Genomic DNA, 22,341 nt, shown 5'->3' with positions numbered 1-22,341 from the left:
AAGCTGAACAAATCTGATTAACTTCTTCAAGGAAGTGACAATGACAACTGACAGAAATGAAGCAACAGACATAATCTACTTGGACTTCAAGAAGCCTTTTGCCACAGAATTGCCTCAAAGAGCAGCACAAAAGGTTAGAGAAGATGGTATTGCTGGCAAACTCTTTCCGTATAAATTGAAGATGGAGTCATTGAAGGTTAACAGCTAATTCAAATTTGAACCTAAACGTTTTGGAACAGTTCCTTTTCCAGTCCATGTGCGTCCAGTTTAAATAAAAGCCTTATGCTCGGATGCTAAAGCAATTCCCTGAAAAGTCTTAAGAATAGTTGTGGGAGGGGTGGAGCAGGTAACACAATGCATCAAGGGCAGATGGACTTCGGACTTGCAGAATCTACACTTTAAAAAACAAACTCGGATATCCAAGATCCATTGAGAAGCCCATTCATTTGCCCAGTCCTGCAAAATGCACATACAACTTGTGGATATGTATCCAAACCTGTGAACGTAGCCGACTACACAACTGTTTAGAGAACAGAACTGCAAGCTTGCCTCATTCTGTCCCATTCATCCATTTATATTCCCAGAGCTGAAAGGGTGAGGGTCACTCCCACTTGCCTTACCTCTTCTACCATGAAATGCATCCACTGAGCACCTACTTCTCTCCTGCTAATTACATACTTGCATCCTGGATGTTTCTTGCTTATTCCATCCGCTCACCACATTCCCTAGAAACTTGTCTAGTCACAGATGCCCACCTGGATCTAGGTTATTATGAGGAGCTGAACAGCAATACAGCATGTCTGAGCTGCAGAGTTCTGACTGGGACTCAGTGCACCTCTTCACCTGCAATGTTGCTGACACCACCACTGAAGTCACAGGCAAACGCAGCCAGCTGCCTGAATGCAGGTGTCTGGTCAGTTCACCAGATTTCTAGAAAAAGCTGGTGACAACTATAATGGTGTTGTTTTTTAAATGATTTGAAAAATCTTGTCCTCAGGGATCTTTTTCTCAGTAAGAGACGAGGTGCTGATGCATATATTGATAAAAGTGCTGTGCCAGCACAAAATGGCTGCCATTGGCAGTAAAAATGAGGTGACAATACTCTATACATGAGATGAGTACCATCACAAGAAGTGCACTGCTTCCCACCACCTTGTGCTATGCTACTGCTGGTTCACATTGGCTGCTCTTGAGGTGAATTGACCAATGACGTAGGAGACCAAAAATAATGGAGTCCATTAACTTTCCTTTAGACTTTTTCACATATCTGGAGATATGCGGAAAACCCATCTAAGATAGCAGCACCTGTCAGTGTTTCCAGTTGGCACACCACTCACACCCAGCCTGTAATCAGGTAGACCACAATAAGTGTTTTGCCGACCTCAGGAATACATAGGAATACATCTCCATGTGATAATATGCAGAATCTACATAAAGGCTACATTTCTCCAAGTGAAGAAGGCCAAGAAATAGAAGTTGTGTGTCTCTCAGAACTAACTACTGATTTTGAATATATATATATATATATATGTGTGTGTGTGTGAAGGAATCTTGCTGGCATATTTCACTTCCTAGATATTTTCACAAAAATGCTGGAGATGTGGACCCCAAAACTGGCACATGATTCCACTTATGGTAGAATTCTCCTAAAATGGCAATTGTCTGGTGTCAGATAATTGAAGAAATCCAACTGATTACCCACAAAGATGCACCAATTCCCACCATGGTAATCTTGAACATCTGAGATGGTAAAAATTTGGATAGTTAAAGGGAATAACTAATTGGTTTCTTGCTAATAGAAGCTAGACTGATCTTTACATAGTTTTGGAAGTAAATGGATAAAGCCACAGTGGAAATTTGGAATGACAAAGCCATGTCAGAAAAACTAATGCGAAGAGTTCATTTACATACAGGAATATCAAGTCTGGTTTGGGAGCAGAGTTTCTGGAACTCTTAATCATAGCTGTCAAGTGTCCCTTATTTGAAGGGACAGACCCTTATTCCAGCGCCATGTCCCGCTGCTGTCCCTTATTGATGGATGTCCCTTAAATGATGTCCCTTAAATTTCAAAGGAAGCAGCTCCTCTCCCTCCCTCCCTCCCTCCCTCCCTGCTGGTCAGGGAGGAGGGAGGCTCCAACTGTGTTGCTTGGCTGTGTTGCTCACCCAATAAGAAGTCTAAGAACGACTGGGGGATGGAGCTTGCATGCCTTGTGTGTGGCTAGTTAATGCAAGCTGAGGGGTTTTTTGAATGCTGGACGCCATTTTGTTGCACGTGCTGCTGCAAACTTTGCAGTGCAAAGCCAGGCTGGGGAGCCATCGTAAGTTGAGGCTGCATAGGCCTTGTGGTGCATGTGATTCAGATTCTATTCAATTGAACCTCTGGTTACAAAGTTGGTTGGACAGTGTTCTCGAAGCTACCAGCATGAGTTTGACCAGACTGCAGGAGGACAGGAAGACTGGAGTGCCTGGAACAGGGGAGGCTGCAGGTCGCTTATTTTGGCTGCTGGTCCCTTATTTTAAATCTGTAAGTTGACAGCTATGCTCTTAATAGCTAAAAAAAGGTGAAGTGAAAGATTAGTGGCTAGTATCTTAGGAACCTCTGTTGTGGTTTAAAACCACCATTTGCCTGCTTTATTCAAACTACTGCTGTTTAAAACAGAAATATGCAGAATCCTCAAATATCCCACAGTAATTTACTCAAACCTCTGTCATTAAAGCCACCCGTCACATGCTAAGAACCATCCCTGCATTACTAAAATTTCTGCTGTTCCTTTAAACCACCATGCCCCCCCCCCCCATTGTCACTCCCTTCTGGCTCCAATGCCATGGCCACTGGTTTTGTATAACTTGCCTTCTCTTTTGCTTTTGAATCCCACCCTGGCATTATGCAAATCCAGGATTGTGATACAGCACTCACTACAAATCCTTCAGTGGGGACTGTGCAATGACAGCCATACATTTTGATGTATATAAGAACACATATTTTATACTTGGACTGGGGAAGATAGACCAATGCTTAGGACAGTCCACTCTTATCAGCAGTAGTTTTCTCAGGTTCCTGACCTGACTACTGTTGATATTTTACTCAGCAACTCCCATTTTATGTCAAAATAAATGCTAGAGCTTACAATATATAACTCTTAGCCCTGTAAAAATTCACAACCAACAAGTCATATTTTTAAATTGTATTGACCCACTTGCCAGTGCAGCTTGCTATCCTATTTGCTTCACATTAAATATAGATAAATGCCACAATCTAGCATGGGGTTAGCCATGCTTAAAACTCCTTTGAATTCAATTGAATTTAAGTGTTTACCTGGTGCACTGTATTATGGCCTTTTAGATTTAAATTCCTACCTTCTCTTTATTTCAGATTTGTTGTGTTGACTCAATTTTCAAATTTAATTTTACTTTTTCTTTGTCTCTATGATACTTCAAAATAACACTACAACAATAAACTACAGAAACAAGGCTAATCTCCCTTTCCTGAGCAAGATTCTGGAGCGAGTAGTCACAGACCAGATCCACACACTTGCCCTTTTAAAATGTTTTGGGGGTTTTGGGGGGGGGGCTTATTGGGTTGTTTTTATTTTGATTATGTATTTTGTAGTTTTGTATTTTGATTTTATTCTGTGAACTTCCCTGAGACCTCTGGGTATGCGGCGGTATATAAATTCAATAAATAATAATAATAAAGCTAGCCTTGTCAATGTCAGTAAAAGGATAGCATTAATTTGTCTCCATTACTGCCATGCACCATGCAAAGGAAGGATATGTAATGTAAGAGAAATATAATACTCTTTGCCATTATCTGGTAAATACCATGATACTATTTAAATGGAATAATTGCTCATGGTCACAAGGAACAATAACAAAAAGTTGAGAGAGAAATGAAACATTTGTATATGTGGAGAGAGCTAGTAGTATAAAACAGTCCATCCAAATATGTCGGAGGAAAATGGTATTTGTGATGCATTATTATGGACCCATATATGGATGTCAGTTTGCAACAGTGTGGTTGGCAAGAATATGGATGCACTGGATTTCTAAAAATAGTCAGGGAAAGGTCATTAACACAAAAGGATCCAGTTAGGTAGCCATATATTTCTGCATGCTGTTCCCCAGTCACTTCCACCAACTGGATCTATTAATGCATTATTTACCTTTAACTACACAGGTAGAAATTGTAGAGTACAGTTATACAAAAACAGCAGTATCATATAGATAAGATTTTACTATCATACAAAAATAACCAAGGATAAAGATCAGTATTCACAAAGTAGTAGAATATATAAACTGAAGAAGAAGAAGAAGAAGAAGAAGAAGAAGAAGAAGAAGAAGAAGAAGAAGAAGAAAAGAGAGAGATCCAGGCATGTTCAATATGCTAAGATCATTAATATGCAAGAAAACATTGGAAACATTTAATGGGAATTCTGCTCCAACCGGACTTGTTGGTTTATCACTATTTTTGACATGTACTTAGAATCATAGAATCAAAGAATCTTAGAACTCTAGAGTTAGAAGGGACCTTGAGGGTCACCTCATTTAACCCCCTGCAATGCAGGAATCTCAACTAAAGCATCCCTGCAGGACACATGGCCACCCAAACTCTGCTTAAAAATTTCCAAGGAAGAAGAGTCCACCCACTTCCAAGTGAGTCTGTACCACTGTCAAACAGCTCTTCCCGTAAGAAAGTTCTTCCTGGTGTTTAATCAGATTCTCCTTTCTTGTAACTTGAAGCCATTGCTTTGGGTCCTGTCCTCCAGAGCAGGGAGAAAACAAGTTTGCTCCACCTTCGATGTGACAGCCCTTGAGATATGACAGCCATCTTCAAATATCTACTCTCAATTTCCTCTTTTCCAGGCTAAACATACCCGGACCCTCAATCATGGTTTCTTCCTGAAATGGCTACAACCAATCAGCAAAAGAGAGACAAAGTAAAAAAAACAACCTGATTTCTCTGAACTTTTACTCCCTGATATGTGCAGTCTCTCCTGCTCTCTGATTCGTTCTCCTCTCTCTCTGTGGTTTCTGCCTCAAAATGGCTGCTGCCAACCAGCAAAGCAGAAATATTCAAGGAAGTAAGGAAATTGAGAGATCGGCTTAATGAATCTGTGGAGCACATGTGAGGTTTTGGCATATTTTTTAATGTCTGCATAAGTGAATTTTTGGGTAAATAGCATGTGGTTAGCAAGACCTGAGTACATTTCTAATTTTTCAGTTGTATTAAGCCACTAACCTAAGCATCATGCAATACATTGGTATTTCAGGCATAATAACAGGCATATTCCTCTTGGTCAGGGGCATAGCTGTCAACTTTCAGATTTGAAAATAAGGGATCAGTAGCCTCACCTGTCCTGGGGACAATCTACGGGATATCTAACAATCCGTGATAGCAGAGGGGAGCAGCGGGAAACGGTGCTGGAATAAGGGAATTTCCCGCAAAAAAAGGGAAGGTTGACAGCTATGGTCAGGGGTCGGCAAAATTTTTCAGCAGGGGTTTTCAGCAGGGGGCTGGTCTACTGTCCCTCAGACCTTGTGGGGGGGGCGGACTATATTTTGAAGGGAAAAAATGAGCGCAATCCTTTGCCCTACAAATAACCTAGCGATGCATTTTAAATAAAAGGACACCTTCTACTCATGTAAAAACACACTGATTCCCAGACCGTCCGTGGGCTGGATTAAGAAGGCGATTGGGCCAGATCCAGCCCCTGGGCCTTAGTTTGCCTACCCATGCTCTTGGTAGTTTGAGTATTTCCACTGAAATGTGTCAGCTGGAGCAAAAGATATTTGATTTGCAGAAAATGGAACTTTGTTTTCATTTGAGGCTATCCTTCTCTTTGAGCCTTTGTATTTAGTTGTGTTGCAAAATGCATCCACTCACCAATGGAAGTATAACATACCATTATGCACTTACTGATATGACTGCAAGGTAGTGGAGGGCTTGGCTCCTTTTCCTTTAAGTCACTTTTTGCTTTTGCCTGCTGGCAGCCATAAATTGAGATAATATTCCACAGTGCCAGTATATTACTTAGAAGGATTCCCCCCCCCCATCACAAATGATGCTGCAAAAAAAGTGGGTGTTCATTTTTGTGTGTTTTGTACATGATATGTTCTGTCATTCAAGCCGTAAGGGAGTTATTCTTATTGTTCATCCGCTTCAGTAAAACTGTAAGATTTTGGGTAGTCTTCACCTGATTTACTTCTATATAAACACTGATTTTTCTGTTGGATAAGATGCTTTCCGTAATGAAGAATAAGGCTCTGTAAGGTTTTAGTATAATATGTAAGTGAAAAGCACTCCAGCCATCAGTTCAGATATATGAGTTTAGACACTGGAACTCATATTTAACTGTAGATTCCTCAGGTAAAAGAAGATAAGGGAGGACAGCAATATACACCCACAGAAAAAGAACAGTAGACTTGGAGATGGGGAACAGATTTCAGGTTGAAAATTCCAGAATTTAATACTTCACAGTTCAGTGTTCACTACTAGCACAACCCATCATCAACCAATTGGAAGTTTGAGTTTCGAGGACCATTGAACACTGAACATTCGCAATGTACTGCAATTACAGGAGCAATTGTGCTAAATAACTTTGTGCTGATAGTGCATGAACATGTGCATTTTTCTCATCAGCTTTCCAAATTTCGCATTTCTTCCTGTCGGAGACGTTGACTGCTCACCAGACTGGGATACTGAATGCTTTAGGTCATGGAGTTATTGCTTCACTAACTTCAAAAACATGCCTGAACCCATTTACTTATCTTGCTGAAATGGCAGTATTTCTATTTAGTGTTTTCTTTTGACATTTAACTATTACATTTGTATTTCATGGAGCAGTGCAGTGCAGAGATTTGACACTTGAAGATATACATTTAGTGTAAATTGAGGACTTTTGTGGCTGTAGTCCATATTTGCCGCAGTTTAAATGCAAGTAGAGATTACTGCCCGCCTGCCCCACTTCTTTTCTCAAAGTGATAAATACCTTTTCTCAAAGTGATAAATACCTATTACTACTGGACAGCATTGTATCACATCAAGTAAGATAGCAATAGTTTTTCAGGCTACAGAATATTCATTTTGAGTTTAGTGCCATATATATCTTTCCTAAGGATATAAGCATAAAACACTTACTCAATCAACAACTGACTTTTCATGCACAGTTATTGGGGAAACAATTGTGAAGAAAACCACTTATCGTGGTAAAAAGTATTTAGAATCTGCACCTGTTAGGCAATTCAGCCTATATATTGGCAATGAGAAATGAACTCTGGAATGGAAATGTGTCCATACGTACGTGTGTGTGTGTGTGTGTGTGTGTGTGTGTGTGTATATATATATATATATATTCTGTGTTGGAGGGCCACATTGGTGATGACCTTTTCACAGTAGATGGCAATTGTGTGACCTTTGTGAAAGGGAATTGTGGGGTTGCCCCATTTCCCAAAAGACAGGTGCTTATATCCATCAAATCCAAATTTTCTTTTCTCTTAAACAGATGGAACACATGACATTTACATTTTTATGTGACCATTATAAAAGGCTTTAGTGATATCAACAAAATGATAAAGTAGTTTAAAACTATATGCTGAGGACAGGGGAAAGACCTTCTAGCTCTGGAAATTCAAAATCCCTTCATCAAATAATATTCCACTGACCTAGAATGTTTAGCAGAATGTTGTGCAGGCACTGAATCCCAATAAAGGGTTATTTAGAAATACTTTGAATATAGAAGATAATATAACCTTTTGACAGAGATCTTACAAAATAATATATGTACGGAGAAATCTATTTTCTACAGGTACATAAGGAAGTATAAGAGTTGTCTGATAGAAATGGGGAAACACTGGTCTTGAATATTCCAGCCAACCCTCCTCTTTAACATTTCTTTCTCTTCTTGTTTTCCTGTCTTCCAACTATATTTCCCAGCAGGGGGCGCCCTAAATGTCCTTGAGTACAAGCAAGAGACCAGCTTGATATTTGAGGGCAGATAGCTTTATCACATTATTTTGTGGGTGTTACCTACATTACAATAATGGCATTCTTGTGAGGTTGGGAGGGTGTTAGTCTGGATGATGCCCTGAATCCCTTCCAGTTATTGGTGCCTTGTATCCAAGGTGGGTTAGAATCCAGTAAAGGAGGTTGCTGAACCAGTCATACAAGTTTCTATCTAAGACATTGGTCTTAGCTGACCACTTAAGTGCCCTGATCAGCAACTCAGAGAATGAGCTAGGTTGCAATACCTACAGCTAAGTAATGGGTCAGGTCAAAGTGGGGCTGGACTAGAGAGTTGTGTGTGAGAGAGCAAAAGGCTAGGAGCTTCAGACAGAGAGACCTGTTTTGCTGTGTGCTAGATTCAAGGTAAAAGGTACCCCTGCCCGTACGGGCCAGTCGTGTCCGACTCTAGGGTTGTGCGCCCACCTCACTTAAGAGGCCGGGGGCCAGCGCTGTCCGGAGACACTTCCGGGTCACGTGGCCAGCGTGACGAAGCTGCTCTGGCGAGCCAGCACCAGCGCAGCACACAGAAACGCCGTTTACCTTCCCGCTATAAAGCGGTACCTATTTATCTACTTGCACTTAGGGGTGCTTTCGAACTGCTAGGTGGGCAGGAGCTGGGACCGAAAGACGGGAGCTCACCCCACCACAGGGATTCGAACCGCCGGCCATGCGATCGGCAAGTCCTAGGCACTGAGGTTTTACCCACAGCACCACCCGCATCCCACAATCCAAAGCTGTGACTAATGGAGAAGCAATATCTTTGGGAGTGTTACTGCTATGAGCCCCTCCATCCTATGCTTGGGTTGCATATTTGTGTAAATAAAACCATATATCCTAAAAACAGCACAGCCTCTGCGGACCTTAATCCTGTGGAAACTAAACCCCTGGGTAAGTGCTGGAAGCCCTGTAGTGTCTCCCTGCTTGGAGAGTGGGATGGTATGTAACAGTATTATACCATGTAGATGCCTGCAGGAGCCAGACATCTTCAACTTAGCTAAATCCCTTGTTGTTGCCTCTTCTTCCCTGTCACCATGCCCTTTAACCATGTTTTCTGTTTTCTTCATGTTAATCAAGACCCTTGCAAGAAGGACAAGGCAGTGTTTTTCCCAACAGGAAACTCGGTATGAGGGTTCTAAGGAACCTAGAGTAGAAGCTGGACTTTGGTTCAGGGGCTCCTTACAAGGGCTTGTTTGTTTTGGTTACAGGACTCTTTCAGAAAAACAGAAGAAACTTGCAAGTTTTTTCAGTTTCTCCAATTTAGCCAATTTGCTACATGGAGCCCTGAAGTCATGTCATGGTGAAATTAAGGAAATATTTTTGCTTTACTCTGTCTTTCTCTGGACAGGTAATTATTAGCATATCACATCTCCCTCCTGTCTCTGCATTTCTCACTTCCCTAACCTCACTGTCTTCCAACTTCAGTCATTTTCATTTGAGCTCCCCACCCCTGCCAGTGCATTTAAGCTTCCACTATAATTCTACAGGTTCTCTAGCACCCGCACCCCACACCACATAAGGCAATATCTCTGCCTCTGTCTCTATGTCTATGATAGGAACTGTTTAAGCTTATGGTCAAAGCAACATGAGTTGAGTACCCTGTGTAACTTGTAACAACCAACTGCCTTGCTGGGTTCCTTTTTACTATTATATTGGCACTATTATATATTACTATTATAAGCTGCTGACCCATTTTACCTACTGCCCAACAGTTTGTTTAAATATACATTTCATTTATATTCCTGTTGACATTTGTTGGTTCTTGTTAATTCCCCCAAGTAAGCATGACAGTATTGACATTTCTAAATTTGTAGTTGGAACCATTGTGGCAAGCCATCCCTAGAATAAAGATTCCTAGTGCCGTATTTCCAAGAATGCATGCATATGTGTGCACATGTTTTCATCATATATATGAGGATAGACACATGATCAGATCTGTTAACATTGTAGTTTGGGTGAGAATTTTGTTAAAGATCTGAAGCAGCCTCACTCTCAGAAATAAAATACCTACACAGCCTAGAAAGAGGCATAACCATTAAACCTGTTTCAGTCTGTACAGTTGATTTTCCTCAAGTGTCTGGAATGCTCTTGCCAATGCTACATGTTCAGCTGTTCAGTTTAAAGTGTAATTTATTGATATATTCTACAATATGTGGGAACTATTTCAACGAAAGCAATAAATTGTAGATTGAACTGGTCTGTTGTACTGCTGCTTTTAAGGGTTTCAGTATATCATATCTTCATGCATAATCTTTAAAGTTCAGTTTATGAAATGAATAGCTTACTGACCTGTTCGCCCCAGCTGTAGAAAAGTACAAGTATTGCCGTATGATGGTAGTATGAAAGCAGGATGTATTAGGCCAAAACATTATTTTGAGCTGCCATGCTGACAATATTAGTATAAAGTTTTATCAAAACAGATGCCAAATGTTTTTATTGTGGCCAGAAATTACCTCATTCTTCTGATGAACTGTTTTGCTTTCTAATTAAAAAGTAAATTAGGCTGAAAATAGAGAGTGCTGCAAAGTCTGTTTATGCAGCTTGATAATATTTTTAATCTTAATAGAACTGAAAGAATAAAATGATTGTGATTATTGCCTTGTGTGTGAAACTGATCTTCTGAGAATAAAGGTTTTTATGGCAGTGTAAAATATCTCTTTGCCTGACAAAGGGAAATAATTATCTGGTAGTCTGAAAAGCACAGATTGCACATATTACATAGGTGCTGATGATGGAGGTCTAAATCTTGCTGTGGCCAACACATGGCGTAATGATACTTAAGCTAAGCAAAGGGCAGTAAGTATCCTTTTCTTCCCTGATAGCAGCTATATGTGCACATTTAGCCAAGAATACATATGAAATTCAGTAATCTCAGAATACTTTAGTGGTTTAATGAGTTAAAGCTTATAGACATAGATGATTAAAGTTATAGTGCACCGATGTCCCTTAGATCAAAGGTTAATGGATATTTGGCTTTTCCACCAGCTTAGTGAACTAGCCAACACAATTTTTAAAAATTATTTCAGCCCTAGCACTGTTTTCCTATTTCTTTGTTCTGTGTCATTCTCTGTGCAAGGACTAAAAAGGAACCAAATTGATGCAGAAATTGCTGTTACGAAGCTAACTCAGGGTATAAAAGAAATGGCATGACTATTAGTATTTCATTGGTACAGAGTAAGAATTTTTGAAACACTTGGGCATTTCTGTGAAAGTTCCTACTGCCTTAATTAAAGACACCATCCCATAAAGAAGATACAAAGCTATTACACATGTCTGAAATTGTATGACCATGGTAAACTGAGCAACTGATCTTTTGGAGTTAATGCATTCTTAGTAATGATAATTTAGTTTTTGGCTATACAACATGTGGGTGATCCTATAGAAATGGAATAGGTCTGAAAAACATGGAATAATTGACTGCAGATGGGTCTACATTTCCTTTGTTCTTTATTATTTGCTCAGCATAAACACTGACAGATGTGATGGAGCTAAAATGACCCCACTGAAAAAAGAGGGGAACAATCTGTTGCTTGGAACCAATGCACAGAGTTATTTGTTTGAATGCTAATGTTAATCCTTTCGCTTCCTTCCTTCTTATACCTATCCAGCACCTACCCCCTGTTTCAGTTAGGCATAGCATATCTGTTCCCTAGAGGAAGGGCACAAATCAGATCTTCTAGCATTCTGGCACACGAACTTGACATCTTGTGTAAGTCAACTGCCTTGCTTGGATTACTTTGCCTTGGGTAAGGCTCCAAAAAAAGAATAGATGTCCCCAAATGTAAAGCCAAAGAATTTCCAGTTACATTTTAAACATTTCTGTGTTTTAAAGAAAGACTTTAGCTAAATATTGGGACTCTGCAATCTCTCTTTTTTGGATCTCTGATAGATCTGGACTTGACCTACTTTAGATTCAGATATGTAGTTTTACTGCTCACGGCATTCTGAAGCCCATCTTTTTGTTTTGCCCAAACAGAAAGTTACTTTTTCTTATCCCATTAGGCTCATGAGATGTAAACAGGGTAAAACACAGTTCACAATAGCTTGCTGAGTTGTGTATCCATGTTTTAATAAGGAGAGATTAGAAGTCAAAGAAAGTACAGATGTTTTCTACCATAAAATCTTTCCAGAGGAATTGAAAAAGTATGGGAATGTATATATGACCAGTGATTACCATCCGCTGAAGAGGAATATGCTGACAATTCGCTTTAATATTTTGTGCCGGCAGTCACTAAAGGATGCTTGTTGACAGAGATCAGTATTCTGCTGTCATTTTCTGTGTCCCCTTATGAATACCTTGGCTCAAAAGGCAACATTTTGTCTGGGAAAGTGAGCTAGTAAGGATCTAGCAAACCAGAACAAAGTGTACTTGAATGTTTCGTCCAGAAACCCTGTATTTAAAAGGAAAAGACAATATTCAGATACTCTATACAACGAATGAGGAACCTATGGCCCTTCAGATATTTGTTGGCCTAAAATGTCCATCATAAGTAAAGCTCTACGGAATCTGAAGAAAGATCCATCTAGTCCAGTGTCCTGTTCTCACAGCAGCCAACCAGATGCTGATGGGACCTTACAAGAAGGAAATGAACACAGCAGCACTATCCACTTGTTCTCCCTGGCAACTGGTACACAGAGTCATGTAGCCTCTGGTTCTGGAGGCAGTAGTTTTTGATAGCTGTATCTTCCATGAATGTCTCTAACCCCCTGTTAAGGTCATCCATGTGAAAAAAGGCCTGTGCACATAGCATGTGTGCACCTTCTAGATTGATTGATTGATTGATTGATTGATTGATTGATTGAATGCATGAATGAATGAATGAACTGGGGAACAGAGATATGTGCAATCCCACTCTTGGTCTCCAAACATTCAGTGTGTGAATATCATGGAGGTGTGCTTGAAAAAAGATTACAGAAACTCATTCTTGTTCGATCTAGCTAAATGCCAAGTGGAGCCTCCATAGACAAAAGTAGAATATATGAATACAGAGGCAGAGAGGGGCAGAGAGCAGCAGACGACGTCACCTATTTATTTGCCTTGCTCATGAGCTTCTAGATGCTGACTTCCTTGGAAAAGGAGTTATGAACTAGGTCAATCTTTCTCTTGCGCTCTCTATAACTCAATGAAAGAGACAACGTATTCTCTTAAGGATACTGAAATATTCCATTAAACAGATGTGATAGAAAGTTAGAATATTTTATGTTTCTTGTTTAGTGCTTTGATTTATTTTATAGCATGATGAATTAACTGTGGAAATGCAATGTTATAGGAACAGTGGAAATAGCCGATAAATAGGGAAGCAAATTAAGAAGTTTATACACAAATAATCTTATTAGGTTTAGGGCAGAGCTACTGACTTTGGGATAAAGTTGCATTTTATTTGGGAATTGTCTTGCTCAGTAACAGACACTGTAATTCTCATTCAAAGAAAGCGAGTTCTTAAATCATCAGAATATCTTTTCTGTAGTTTATAGGTGTCTTTCTCAGGATACACACATGATAATTTATTGGTACTTAAAGTAACCCCTATGTTCAACAAGTTTTGATGCAAATACATGCAGTTTTATTTGAATTGTTAGAAGATAATGGCCTCCCGCCCCCCTCACACCCACACTCACACCCAAACTGCCTATATATTGGCTTATATTTTAAGTAAGAAGGCAATGAATATACCAAATCAGTGAATCATCAGACCTTGTGCCCTGACCCGGGATGGTGTCAGATAAAGGGCCAGGAGGTTTCCCTCATACCTTCACCATCTTAGGCTGCCTGCAGTTTCCTAGCTTGATTTCACCCTCAGATCTTTGATATTTTAATACAATTGTGCTGGTTAACCCCAGTTATGTGTCACATATACATTCTAGGTGAGGGATTTTAGTTGGAGGGGAGGAAACGTTAGTACCCATGGCATATGTGTCTCTCTGCCGCCAGCCCTTGCTCCACAGCTAATACCAATTTTGGGGACGGAGAGATTTAAGTTGGAGAAATGGGACTGAGGGGTGGAGTGGAAGGCTTAAACTTCATTATTCAAATCATGTGCAACCAAGCAAGTTAATTAGGAAAAACAGTTCAAGTGAACTGCACACTGTTAATTCAAAAACAATTACAAGTCTTCTTAATTATATAAGTAAGTACCAGATCTAAAATGAGAGGTAGGGGGAGGCTCCTTTTACTGAAAGTGAAAGCATTGGAAAATCCAATCACAGGTCTTTCTCATCACTTGCAGTTGGGGCTTTCATTTGCAAATTAACTATGCGCCACAGTTCATACCCTGGTTTCTTTAGATTGTGCTGAAGCATCCTACCACAAGGTATAAAGTGCACAGATTTTGTCCTTTGTAGCAGAAAGAGTAGGCACATTGTCAGCTGCTTTGGCATGCTCATCTATGTCTCCAATGTAGCACTCTTATGAGAAATGGCTGGGGCATAATATACTACCACCACCATATTAAAATAATATTCCTTGTGAAAGACTGAAGAAACAGTACTAAGGAGAACCTTTCCTGTAGGGACAAAGTTTCTCTTTCTTGCCCCTGAAGAAAAAAAACCCAGAATTTTCGCCTCAATATCTACAACCTGTGATTTCCCTGTAGCAACATATTGGGGGGGGGGGGGGGTTGTGTGTCAGAGATTGTCCATGAGACATTTACCTTTTGATTTTTGGTAGGCAGTTGCTTGTTTTCAGTCTCCAGTGCGGCAGGGTATCCTCCCCACTCCCTTCAGACATTTAATTGTGATGACTGAGGCATACTAAGAATTCAGCAAAAGGGTCGAGAAGTCAAACCTATTGCTCCCTGCATAAACTATTAGCTATAAAAGCAAGCATATGTCATTAGGCATCCATTGCAAGGTAGTCGAAGAAAGGAGAAAGGACAGAAGGTTTAGCCTTTTGGCTAAAAGGCAACGAGCCAAAAAAGAGAAATGTATTGATGGTATTGAATAAAAGAAACAGAAAACACCGGAAAGAAAAATGGTCTCTCTGTTGAATTTCCATTCTCTGAGCTGACATAATGCCTGAATGCATAATGCATGAGTAATGAGTTCTGTAGTGGTGCAGCAAGACGATATTTGCATTGCATGCTCCATCCTACCTGGGCCTCATCCAAACTTAAATAAAAGAATAGAGAGACACTCCATACAATGATTCTGGAGACTGTGGTGCTTCAGCATTTAATCCTGGCTGCTTTAGGTAGTAGAGATATTGGACTGATGCAATAATTGAGGTAGCATGAACCAACTGTATATATGGAAAAGGCTATTCAGCACAAGGAGAAACTGAATGAACACAATCGGTCAGAAAAAAAAGTTAGGAGTAGCTGAAACTGCCCTATTCCACCATGCTGCATTTGGGTGGCCTGCAGAATGAAATCATTCCACTGGGCTAAAACTACTTGCAGAAGCCAGGGTTGTCAGAATATATTTCAGAAAGAACAGAAGCAAAATATATAGATTTCTAAAATACTTTGTATGTATGTAAAAAATGATGTTGAGTAGATTTTAGATATTTTATTTCATTGTCAATTTTGTCCTACATAGCTTAGGCTCTAGATATCTAAAATCCAAATTGCTTCCCTTACTAAAGGCTAATGATTTGCAGCTAAAATCTAGAATCTGAAATAATTTTCTTCTAAAAGATGCTGGCTGTTAAATATATTTCCAGTCCTGAGGCTGCATTATTGCTCTTATGTTAACTTATGTAAACATCACTGTTGAAAAACAAGGAGGTTGAGCTAAACCAACACATAACTTCTTGTTAAAATTTAAGTTGATCCAGGTAGTTGTGATCTCAATCTGTCAGAAAAGGTGTAGTCAAGTTCTGTTCTTTCTTACTTGAATTCCTTATGCCAATAAGCCTTTGCCATTCTCTGGAAAGGAGCTGTTATTTTTATTCACCTCTACCTACATAGCAGGGAGAACCAATGAAACATATCCCAGGAGTGTTGAATCCCAACTGTATAAATGTGGCACATATCAGTGAGTCATTATAATTAATCTAAATGGGCTCTGATGTGAGCTAGCCTATTTCCTTTCCCGCAGATAGAAATGAAACAAACAAACAAAAAACCAAATAAAATCCCAAGGCCACATTATGATTTCATATCAGAATGTTAATGCTGTGACATGAATACTGAACTGAAACAAGGCAATGAGTAATTTTAATCAGGAAATATAATCCAAGTATTCAAAGGACTAGATTGTATTCATAACCAGTTACTGCTTAACAGTAATACGAAGAATCTAGTGGGAATCAGTGATGTGGAGAAAGAAAAATACTAATTTTTCTTCAACAAACATTTGTTGGAATGATGATTACCAATTCTAATGACTTGTTTGTAAATAGGCAAAAAGCTTTCATTCTAATAATGTACTTGCCTGGTGAACAACATAATGGGGTCGTCCCTTTTGTTGTGATCTGGTCCCTCAGCTTTTGCTAGAACACTGCAGTGATTATCATAATGTGTTTTTAGTGAACTCTGTCAGCAGAGCAAGGTATGGCTCATCAGACACTCATTGGGGATAAATGTTAGATTTAATATTCTTATCAGGCTGTTCAAGCTTAGCAGTCACTGACCCTTTCCCCACTCATATCAAAGTTGCTCACACTCCTACTGGCTTCAGTGGCTTATGGAGAAAAAAAATTCTGTTGCTGCATGTCTCACTGCACTTGAAAAGGATTCGAGCCAGAACAACAGAAAATGACAGGGACTAAATGTCCCCATAGTAATCAGGGCACATTTATCAGGTGAGTTTCACCAACTAATTCAAATTAATCCCATTTTTTAAACTTGTCTTATTGTATTTTGAATAATTTGAATATCTTAGATATCACTAGTATCACCCTTAATGCATTGGCAGTCTGTGCTGCATTACAGAAAACTTTCAAAAGCACTTGTAGTTTTTAACATTCAAATTTAACACTGCTATATCATCCTTTAGTTCAGCAATCTGCACATGGATCACATTAATGCTATTTCATTTTCCAAATGTATTTATCTTAGTGTTTTTATACTGTAAACTGCCCTGTGGTCCCTGGATAAAGGGTGGCATACAAATTTAATAAACAAATAAAATAAATAAATGGAATGGTTATGAAATGTAATGTAACAAAAATTGTAATTGGATGTCATGTGAAGCCTGTGAAACAATGCAAATGGAAAACCTGTACTGGCTACAATCTACATTAGTTTAAGATTCCTGTGTGTTTTATCGACAACATTTGTATGTGGCACAACAGCTCCAAAGTTTTGTTCAAACCTCCAGGGTGAAAACACACTTAAAGGTTCTGGGGAAAGCATGATGCTGGCAAAGTCTCTGACTTTTGTAGCATATGATATGTTACATCTCACACTTTGGGGGGTGAATGAATACTTTTAGCTGTATTCAGAAAGGAACAGTAAATCAGAAATGTTCAGAAGGAACCAGGCTGGATACAGACTAGGTCATACTCTTTAGAACTAATATGTACTCAAAGCATGACTATGTTTATTAATTTACTTTCTTTAATGAGAACATAAAATGTTCCATTTTGTGTTGACAAGAGACTTTCAATTTAATATACAGTGTAAAAAAGAAAATTGAGGATTTAAAAAATCTCCCTGGTACTGAAGGTCTATCATATCACTTCTCCCAGCCACTGAGGAACTGGACTCAAGAGGAAGGACTTAGCATAGTCAACATCAGGTGGAACAACTCTAGCCTTTGCTACAATACAGAAAAATGCTCTGGAGTATAAAAGAAAGGATCACCATATGTCCTCAGCACTAAGACTGGGCAGGGTTGAAGATATATGAAAGACTGGACCATTGCTTATATGTTTGTGCATCCAGACCCTGCAGATTTACAAAATATCTTCTCCAAATATTCTCTGTTTTCTGAACAGAAAGCTCTTAGGGTTTGATTCCAGAAGTTATGATATTTCTCAAAGAAAGAAATAACTACATCCTCTAAAGGATTTCCAAAGGATTTGCAGGACTCTAGGATTTGATGAAATATATCCTAAGGAATGTTTGAAAATACTGGACTAACACTTTGGGGCAAGAGGCCTACAAAGCCATACAATTCCTTAAAATAAAATAACACTTCTTGATGTTTATTTTAAATACATCTTATATATTTTTCCTAAGTCTCTAAATTGTGGGTTTGACTACAAACGAGCATTGTTTTGCATTAGATGTAAACCTTTGTCCCGATTTGACAATGTACATAAGCTTTGGGATCTGCTTTCTAAATGTAGGGCCTGAATACATTTCTCTGCTGTTTCAAAATAAATTATATATGGCTCATAGTATGAAGATGTTACAATTTCTAATAGTTAATGCTTCCTGAACATTAGGGACAGACAAATCTGTCAATATCTGTTGAACATTTTTCCAATTAAGTTAGGTTTACCATTTTCGTGCATCAGATTGCTTTTCTTTTTAAAGTCCTCAAATTAATTTTTCAGCATTTTACTGTGGATTTCTCCTAATATCCACATTTTTGCAAGCACCTTTTTCTAACAGAAGAAGGCCATCGGTCGATTTGGTTCAGTATTGTCTACATTAATCAGTAGCAACTCTCCAAGGTTTCAGGTAGGAGTGATTTCCAGACCTATCTAGAGATGCTGGGAACTGAACCTGGGACCTTCTGATTCTGGTTGGTGCTCTGTTACTGAGCTACGTTCCTTTGTAATATACTGCAGTTTTGTATATTAGGGCCAATGCTATTTTTCTAGAAAAAGAGGTGCCGGAACTCACCATGAACCCTCCCTTGTTCTCTTATAATGGCAGTGGTGCCTATCTGAGAGGTGCCAGAACTGAGTTCCGGCGAGTTCCTGCTGGGAAAAAAAGCCCTGATTGGGGCCTTTCTGCACTTACCAATTACAGTGGTGTAGTTGCTGTTTGATCCAACATTTTAAAGAGTAGGTTGGTAGCTGATTGTTTGCACCTTTGGTCACATGTCACTGTCATTAGAATGTGCAGGGTTTTCCTTTCCACACTAATAGCGGGTTGTGCCCAAATTGAGAAAAGTTCCGTGGCTGTAGTCTCACCCCTCACCCTCCTGCTTCTCCAAACAGTAAGCCTGTAAATGTTATGAGTTACATACCCTCCGACATCTCTCCAATGAAAACAGGGACGTCACATTCCATAATGATAATTTTACTGTTTATGCACCACACATCTTACTGGATTCCCCCATAGCCACTTTGGGCAGATTCCAACATATATAAAAACATAATAAAACATTAAACATTTTAAAAACCTTCCCTATGGAGGGAGAAGGAAGCAGGCAGGCGGGGTGGAGGGGAGAGAAGAGATCTCTCATGGTGCGGGTATCTGTCCTGGGAGTTTTGTTGCTGGAGAACCCGGCCACCCGCTCTGCTTCCAGGTGCAATTTGAGTGCGGGGAGGCGTTGCCTCACAATTTGGAGTGGAACATCATCTATGTGAGCTCTGCAGAGAGTGAGGAATATGACCAAGTTCTTGTCTCAGTGCTGGGAGGCATATGTTTGTGTTTGAAGCCAATGCCCCCACCCTGATCTAATCCCTGAAAGTGATGCTTTGGGAGTTACAGTAATACTTATCACTTGTACCTATCTGGGCCAAGAATTCATCCGCATTGGATACTGTGTCAACAATGAATATATGTATCCTGAGCTAAGAGAAAACCCACCCCTCAAGCCAGACTTCTCCCAGCTACAGAGGAATATCTTGGCATCCAACCTCAGAGTCACCTATTTCCACATCAATTGGGATGGTCCTAGAGACCAGATGGACAATATTGAAAATGTAGACCCAGAACCTGATAGCTTCCTGCCTCCTAGCTGTGTCTACATCAAAGGCTTGGTCCATTCCATGGGTCTGCAACCAGAGAATTCCATGGACTGTATGTGATCCAAACACAAGAATGTTGAGGACCCTGCGCAGTGAAGAGCAGCTGACAAGTTTTTGTGGGAGATGTAGGAGAGATTTGGGATAATGAAGCAACTGATATGTCTATGGAGATTGACAATTCAGAGTCCTTTTCATGTTGGGGCTTGTAACTGATCTACAGCTCTGTTTTGTCATAGTATTTCTTCATTGCTCCTTGGATCCTCTGACCCTTGTCAGGAACCTAGTTTAGCTGCATAAAGAAGAACCTTGTGTTTCCCTCCTTTGTTCCAGGTCTCCAGAAGGATTAGCAATGGGAGCTTCCTTGTTATTTTGAGCACCCATTTCCTAGGAATCTAGCATAGTGGGTGCCTTCTTTTCAGGACAGTTTTTTGTTGCAACACAGCTAAGTCTTGATGAGTTGCTGCTGGCAGAATAGCTAGCAATTGCAGTCAGGTCTTGATGCCTCTCAGGAGTTGATAAGCCTGTCCCAATTTTACAATCTGTGCTTAGTAAAAGGTAATGGATGATGAGATTTAAGCTGTACAATTTACCTATTTGCACAAGAGTCCCGGCACTGCTTTTGAGAGCTCCTTCTTTTAGCTTGCACCAGTTGGCCTTCTTTCTACCACTGACCCAAAATCTGCCCAAGGCCACAGTGAGCAGGAATTGCATCAACTCCTTTAGACAGTGGCTAAGTTTACAAATCCCTCCACAGAGGAAACCTGCCTTTCTTCAAAAGGCCTGCACTTGGGAGTTTTTTCTGGCCTGCCTCCAGTGGCACACCCTTCTTTTCTGTTATTACCTGCCCTGATACTTGATCTCTCTATTTCTCTCCTTGGTATTTTAGAGATGAGCAGAGCATATAAGTGTTTAAAACATTTTTGCATTATATGTCTGACCAATAAACTTTTTGGAATTAAAAAACAAACAAAAATACCAACCTTCCCTATTAATAATAATAATAATAAATTTATTTATACCCCACCCATCTGTCTGGGTTTCCCCAGCCACACTGGGCAGCTTCCAACAAAATATTAAAATACAATAGTCGGTCAAACATTAAAAGCTTCCCTAAACAGGGCTGCCTTCAGATGTCTTCTAAAAGTCTGGTAGTTGTTTTTCTCTTTGACATCTGGTGGGATTTCAGGATTGTCTTCAGATGTCTTGGGGTTTGAATAACTCCATACTCTCCAACATTTCTTCAACGAAAATAGGGACATCCTACCATACTCTCCAACATTTCTCCAATGAAAATAGGGACATCCTAAGGAAAAGTGGGACATTCTGGGATCAAATCAGAAACTGGGATGGCTTTTCTAAATCAGGGACGTCCCTAGAAAATAGGGACACTTGGAAGGTCTGGAGTTATGAACATGTACACAGGACACAGGTGGCGCTGTGGGTTAAACCACAGAGCCTAGGGCTTGCTGATCAGAAGGTTGGCTATTCGAATCCCCGCAATGGGGTGTGCTCCTGTTGCTTGGTCCCTGCTCCTGCCAACCTAGCAGTTCGAATGCACATCAGAGTGCAAGTAGATAAATAGGTACCACTCTGGCAGGAAGGTAAACAGCATTTCTGTGCGCTGCTCTGGTTCACCAGAAACGGCTTAGTCATGCTGGCCACATGACCTGGAAGCTGTACACCAGCTCCCTCGGCCAATAAAGCGAGATGAGCACCGCAACCCCAGAGTTGTCCGCAACTGGACCTAATGGTCAGGGGTCCCTTTACCCTTTACCTTTACACAGGAATAACCTTTTTGCAACTTTTTTATTTAATGCACAGTATTCTGGGATTTTTATCTTGTGGGAGTATTAGATATTAGAAGAGGAGCCCATTGTCTGCCTGGGCTCTGGTGGACCTGGTTATTGTGATGAAAGTTTGTCTATAGCTAATAATTGTGTCATGAGCAGTACTTTGACTCAGTACCCTTATTTTTATCTGCCACATTTCTCCTCTGAATTGAGCTTGCAAACAGAAAGCTCACACTGGCCACAGGGAAGTGGCATGAAAAAGGGGCCTCTCGTTCTATGCTCATCAAATGCTCCAGCTGGGCCAGTGCTTGTACACATTGCATTTTTGTACATATATTTGGATTGTAAAACTGCATCACAAAATTCAGAAAAATGTTAATTTGCAATGATTACCTGCATTTCTGTACATGTATTGTTTTGAGAAGTGCAGATTAGGTAGATCCACATAAAAATGCAAATGAATTTCTGTTCCATCCCTACTCAAATGTAAAATTATATGTTCATTAAAGCATTGGAACAATCTAATATATGACTATTAGTGTGTTAGGTCAAGAGACTAACATAGTCATAACCGTTTCATATTTATGAATGACTTTTGTATTTTAAAACCTTTTTTAAAAAAGGAACGGTTGTACCACAATGCCTCCCTATCAGCAAAGTTACAATTGATTCCGTTTCAATTGACAGGAAAATATATCAATACACTGTTTGTTTTAAAAGCAATTTCTCAAAGCACTTAA

The 22,341-nt window shown here is 39.8% G+C and overlaps 1 protein-coding gene, 1 long non-coding RNA gene and 1 pseudogene across 3 annotated transcripts in view; all 3 read left to right on the top strand.

Annotated features, from left to right (window-relative positions):
• Positions 1-22,341, top strand: part of LOC310843811 (uncharacterized protein) — a 171,885-nt gene that overhangs the window by 85,957 nt on the left and 63,587 nt on the right. The window lies entirely within an intron of this gene.
• On the top strand, positions 8,760-18,287 carry LOC310843941. The gene is made up of 2 exons (XR_014563804.1): positions 8,760-9,347; positions 17,631-18,287. It is a non-coding gene; the product is annotated as an uncharacterized lncRNA (long non-coding RNA).
• Positions 19,302-20,756, top strand: LOC310842735 (histone chaperone asf1b-B pseudogene; annotated as a pseudogene). The gene has a single exon. The product of its transcript is annotated as a histone chaperone asf1b-B pseudogene (transcript).

The sequence above is a fragment of the Podarcis gaigeae genome (genome assembly GCF_964106915.1).
Source record: "Podarcis gaigeae genome assembly, chromosome: 4".
Taxonomy (NCBI): Eukaryota; Metazoa; Chordata; class Lepidosauria; order Squamata; family Lacertidae; genus Podarcis; species Podarcis gaigeae.
The sequence above is the reverse complement of the archived record's forward strand: the minus strand, read 5'-3'. Positions and strand labels throughout refer to the sequence as shown.